The following is a 6,284-nucleotide window of genomic DNA, read 5'->3' on the forward strand; positions in this document are numbered from 1 at the left end:
TCATGTGAATCAGACATGATAACGAAGAATGGAACAGGAGTTATGAATATCCTGGTGAGGATCACGCAATACAGAGAGTTGAATATAAACCTACAGAGATACAGGGCCTACTACGTTGGTGAGGATTTTTAGAATCCTGTCATCTGGGACATGCACACACTTCCACTCCAAGAAAATAAAAAAAGTGTTTCTCACTAAATGACTATGGAAAAAGTTGCATGATTTTCAGTTATTTTGAAGTCTATATATAGCATAGCATATATTTAGGTAAGCACATCCCTGAAGAATAAAGCTGCAACTTACTAGCAGGTGACTTGAGAGGCTATTAGTTTTGAGTAAGTGTCAGGTGAATTGAAAGGCAGTGAGCATCGAGGAGTAAACCCAAATCACAAGAGGGCTCTGCTCCAAATCGTGACTGTGCCATATTCAGATAGTATGGACTATCTGAATGATCTCACTGTGCTAGAAGTATCTGAAGTAGGTAACTATGAGTGTTCTGACTCTGGAAAACTCTGATAGGAAAGTCATAGACAGGTTCCTTATGGTTCAGGAATAAGGGCAGACGATCTTCAACAAAGGATTAATTCCATTAAAATAAAAACTGCTCTGGCATGCTTCTGGATTCTGGCAGAGACTACACACCTGGCCATGGGACATCAGGTGTCTATGAGACTGTTGTGAGATGGATGCTGCCAGGCTCACCATCCCATAAATTTGGACAGGCGTAGCACCTGGCCATTGCACCATGGAAGTGGTACATTGAAGATTGGGTAGGAGCAAGTTCTGAGGCCAAGAACTCACATTCCCCCCCCTTTTCTACAGACCTACGTAGCTTTAATGTTACCCTCGGCTTGACTAAACTTTAGACAATTTTCTTCCTGCCAGTAGGCTGCCCATGACTTCCTTCTCACACAAGCTCTCAGAAATCCAGATGACCTAAACCCAGAGATCTCTCCCCTCCCTTTCTTAGGACATTTACATTAGAAAACACATAAGGTCTTTCTCTGCCTTTGTGAGATGCAAATCTTTTTGAAACCCTTTTGCCAGTTTTACAATCAAGGGAAGTCTTCCTCAAGGACCTGGGAACCAGCTCTTTGAAAAATAATCATTAAGGAAGATAGCGCCCCCTATCTATCAGTTTCTTTGGGAAGATAGGAAACTAACTTCTGCAGGTGCCTTTCTTGAAGTCACAAAACTACCTCCTGTCACAAAGATAAGAGAAGGTTTACTTTTCCTTTGGCAAAGTTAATTAGCAACACAGATGGCCTGTGCTCTCCCTCACACCTCAGTGCTTAAAAATCCTCCTACTTTTGTTTCAGTGGAGCTGAGCCCAGACTGAATTTTTGTTTCTGTCTGTATCGCAGTAGCCTTGAATACATTTTTCTTTTTTTTTTATTTCAGCATATTATGGTGGTACAGATTTTAAGGTTTCAAATAATGCCCTTGCTCCCCCTCCCCCCACAAGTCTGAGGTTCTAGCATGACCATCCCCCAGATGGTACACATCTCACTCATTATGTATGTATATACCCGCCCCCTCCCCCCTCCCACCTGCCCAATACCCAATTACTGTAGTACCTATGTGTCCACTTAGGTGCTGTTCAGTTAATACCAGTTTGCTGATGAGTATATGTGGTGCTTGTTTTTCCATTCTTGGGATACTTCCCTTAGTATGAGTTCCAGCTCTAACCAGGAAAATACAAGTTGTGCTATATCACCGTTGTTTCTTAGAGCTGAATAGTACTCCATGGTATACATATATCACATTTTATTAATCCACTCATGAATTGATGGGCACTTGGGTTGTTTCCACAGCCTTGCAATTATGAATTGTGCTGCTATAAACATTCAAGTGCAGGTGTCTTTTTTGTAGAATGTCATTGGATCTTTTGGGTAGATGCCCAGAAATGGGATTGCTGGATCAAATGGTAGATCCACTTGTATCTTTTTAAGGTGTCTCCATATTGCTTTCCAAAGAGGTTGAACTAGTTTGCAGTCCTACCAGCAGTGTAGGAGTGTTCCTATCTCATCGCATCCACGCCAGCAATTGAATACATTTTTCTTAACCTGTGTAACTTTTCACACTGCAACTTTTGCTTTGGCAATACTGACACATCTTCCTCACCTTATGCCTATAGATTTGTGAGGAGTTTCCTATGATGAGATGTTGGAAAGGGAAAAAAAAAGATAGTAACAGTAAGGAAAGTTGATTACACTGACCCTTTTCTGCTCAAAAGGGCAGCAATTCATCCAGATAGAAATTGACAATTATTTTAGGAATGTTTTTTCATTTCTCCCTGCAGCACATAAGCAAGTATCACTCTCCAAGAGCTTCATAATGTGCCATTTAATAACAATTTCCCAAATAGTGTCACCACAATATAAGGGAAACGCTAACGTGATAGAACATTGGAATACTCTCTTGAAGGTTTAACTATGCCAATAGAGTGAAGAAGGGCCCCTTCAAAGTTTGGCCATTGTTGACATTGTATATGTCAAGCCAGCAGGCGTTATGAAATGCACTCTACAAATGTGTCAGGGAAACAAAGGGTGGAAGTGGAAATGGATTTTTCCTCATTCCTTTACAATGGAACTACTGGGGAAATATTGTTTCCCATCCCTTGCAGCGTTAGATCCTGTGAGTTGCAAGGTTGAGGTTCCTAAAAAATAAATAATTCCCCCAGGGGAGAAATAGTGCCCTACAAATGTAAAGCTGTAGTTGCACCCTTCTCTCTTATGTTCATCATGGTGACAGACCAGTAGGCAAATAAGACCATTCCATAATTGAAGGAGCAATTGATTTTGTCATAATGAGATGGTGTTTCTGCTACTACATAATTGGAGCAGGAATGAATACTTCAGAATTTAGTGGATTTCCCAGGATAATTATAACAACTAGGAGGTCAGATCCTTTAGTGATAACTGAATCACCCACCCAGTCAATTTACCTAGATAAATAGATGTGTTAGGCCGGGCGCTGTGGCTCACGCCTGTAATCCTAGCTCTTGGGAGGCCGAGGCGGGCGGATTGCTCAAGGTCAGGAGTTCAAAACCAGCCTGAGCAAGAGCGAGACCCCGTCTCTACTATAAACAGAAAGAAATTAATTGGCCAACTGATATATATATATATATAAAAATTAGCCGGGCATAGTGGCACATGCCTGTAGTCCCAGCTACTCGGGAGGCTGAGGCAGAAGGATCACTCGAGCCCAGGAGTTTGAGGTTGCTGTGAGCTAGGCTGACGCCACGGCACTCACTCTAGCCTGGACAACAAAGTGAGACTCTGTCTCAAAAAAAAAAAAAATAGATGTGTTAATTGCAGGAGAAGAAAATGTGATAGAGGAGGAAAATGAAGAATGTCAGGGAGAGCTGGCAACTTCAGGTGCAGTATCTCTTTTTACTAACACTTTACTTTTAAGTTTTTGTCCCAGGAGTTATGACCAGCCACGAGCTAGATAAAGACATTATCACATAGAGGAAAACTACTGGGAGGTGCAACTGGATCTGCCTCGTTGAAAATAATAGACTGCAGCAAACACCTTTAGATTTTGTCCATCAATTCTTTGCATCTCTCCCCAGCCTCTGCTTTTTAAGGGCCCATATTTGGAATTCTCCGTGGAGAACTGCCTGAGGCTACTAAAGCCAATTTGCCTGCATATGCAGAGAACCAGAAATGCTTGAGAATTTACCTCTGTTCTCTTCCTATTTCCACTCCTCTAACTATGTGGTCCTTGGTGAATAACTGCTGTGGGAATATGAAGTCTTTTCTCCTTTACCCAGGATTGCAGCAAGCATTGAGACATAATTTACACTCCAAAACTCTCTTGTGAGATTAAGCAGAGGATACAAATGTACCTAAAGATTCACCTTTGCTTGGCTTCTTCAACATCCCTGTCCTGCTTCCCCCATTTCCTTGCCAGATTTTTCTGAGGGTCATTCTTAACAAATTGCTTTCAGACAAATCTTCATCTCAGAATCTGTTTCTGGTGATCTTGACATCAGATACTTTGATTTATTTATGTCAGAGTTAATCAGGTTTTGGGTTCTTTGCTGCCAAGCACATGCCACCTGAAATGTGCCAGATAAAATTACATGCTAACTTGGGAACCCAAGATTTCTCATTCAGTGTATTTTGTCCTTCTTTCACATTTCTTTATTTCCCCCATACAAACTTATTTATTCCAGTAAGTGTACTCAGGGACAACCCAAAAGGTGACAAAGGAAGGAAGAAAAGAGAAAACAGAAAAGGATGAGGTGCAGAGGATTAAGAGAAGAAAGAGAGGGAGGAGGACAAGAGGGGGTACAAAATACATGCCTGGATTGCAAGCTCCCAGAGGACAGACTATGTCATCTTTTTCTATGTTCCACCACCTAATTTTAGACATAAGTAATATATGTTTAATGTGCTTACTACTTCAAAAATATTGGGACAGAATTCTTTTCTTATGACCTTTTTCTTCATGCCTCATTTTTTTTTTCTCCTTTATTTTCTGAGTGCACTAGTAATATTCAAGATTTTTTTTAAGGGATACTTTTTCTTAATTGACAGATACAATTTATGTATTTATCATGTCCACCTGTATATATATACTTTAATACATCATGTCATACATGATAAACTGGAATAGGTAATAAAATATATACAATTTTATGTGTAAATTTAAGGGACATTTTTGAATTCCTTAAAAGTGCTATGGGTTTATCGTAGTGAGGAATTCAGAAACTTTGCTTTTGTTTTAACATTTAGCAAATATTCTTCTCAGCTGCCTGATATACAGAATACATTGCTTATATCTTATTGTCATGCTGCTTTTGAATAGCTTCAATTTGTTTTCCAAATCCAAAATCAAGAGTTCTTATAATATTGGTTTTGCAGCATCCACTAGGTATTATATAAGCTATTTCTTGCTTTAATTAGGATCCACATTTTCAACAGCTGATTTACAATAAAACAATTTCTTTACAGAAATGAATTCTTATAGTTATTTTCATGCATTTTAAGTAGCAAAAAAATTCTGGTTATCAGAGTTACATTTTTCTCTTCTTCTTACATTACAGGAATATATATATATATATATATACACACACACACATATATATTCTTATATTTGTTCACTAAAATCATTATATTAAATATAATTTTCTCTACAGTGAGTCATAGTCTCACTCAAATTTAATTTCTTTCTTCTATAAAGTAGATGTTGTGAGACAATTTTTCTTGAGTCTTTATATTTATGAATATCCTATAAACAGAGACACAGAATGCCTAGGTTTCAAACTGTATTTTTATTTTTTTCTTCATTAAATTCATGTTGAGTACTAACAAAATACTTATCCAGCTTAGAGTTAAGTTTAGTAAATAGCGTATGTGCTCTGCCCAGAATGTTTAAGAGTAATGTGTAACAAACAAGGTCCATGTAACAAATAAAATTGCTGCTTAGAGGCATAAAAAAGGGTCTGAGTTTCTACAAATAGGCAAGAGCTGCCCAGCCCCATGTTAATAGGGGCCTGGAGGCCACATGATAAGCACATTGTTCCTATTATTGTTGCTTGGCCCTGTAAGATGGCTGGATAGTCAATGATGGGTAAGATTCCTCAAGGAGGAACAACCTAAGACAGGCACAGCTGTGGGGGGCGGGGGGCAGCCAGGAGAAACTGGGGACGGAAAGTGCCCCCTGTGGCTGCCTTGCTTAACCTTTGCTTATCTCAGCCTGTGGCCTATGCTTTGAGCAAATGCCTGGAAACCTTGAGTTCAGAGGACATCTGTGTCCTTAGGCTACATGTTCCAGAATTTATGGCCATTACTGCAATGCCTGGGTAGTCACGTATAAGGAAGTAACTTTGATTTTTTAGGGTATAAAAATAAAATGACTGGTGCGTTCTGCACTGCAGTCTTGTACCATCTTTGTGTGTGTCTGTGTCTTTCTTTTTGTGTCTCTTTGTGTTTTGTGTTCATCCCCTGTCCTGCAAATGGGCCACGGCAAATTCATTCTTTTTATTTTATTTTTTATTTATTCAGGATATTATAGGGGTACAAACATTTTGGTTACATGTAATGCTGTTTGCTCCACCCAAGCCAGGGCTACAAGCATGTCCCTGCCCCATTGCCCCATACAGTATACTTCACTTCTATTATTTGTGAATTTACTCCCCTACCCCGACTCTGACTCGTACCCAGGCAGTATTACTATCATGTGAACAACTTAGTGTTGATCAGTTAGTACCAATTTGATGGTGAGTACATGTGTTGCATGTTTTTCCATCCTTGTGATACCTCACTTTCAAG

The sequence above is a fragment of the Microcebus murinus genome, chromosome 17, assembly GCF_040939455.1.
Source record: "Microcebus murinus isolate Inina chromosome 17, M.murinus_Inina_mat1.0, whole genome shotgun sequence".
In the NCBI taxonomy this organism is placed as follows: Eukaryota; Metazoa; Chordata; class Mammalia; order Primates; family Cheirogaleidae; genus Microcebus; species Microcebus murinus.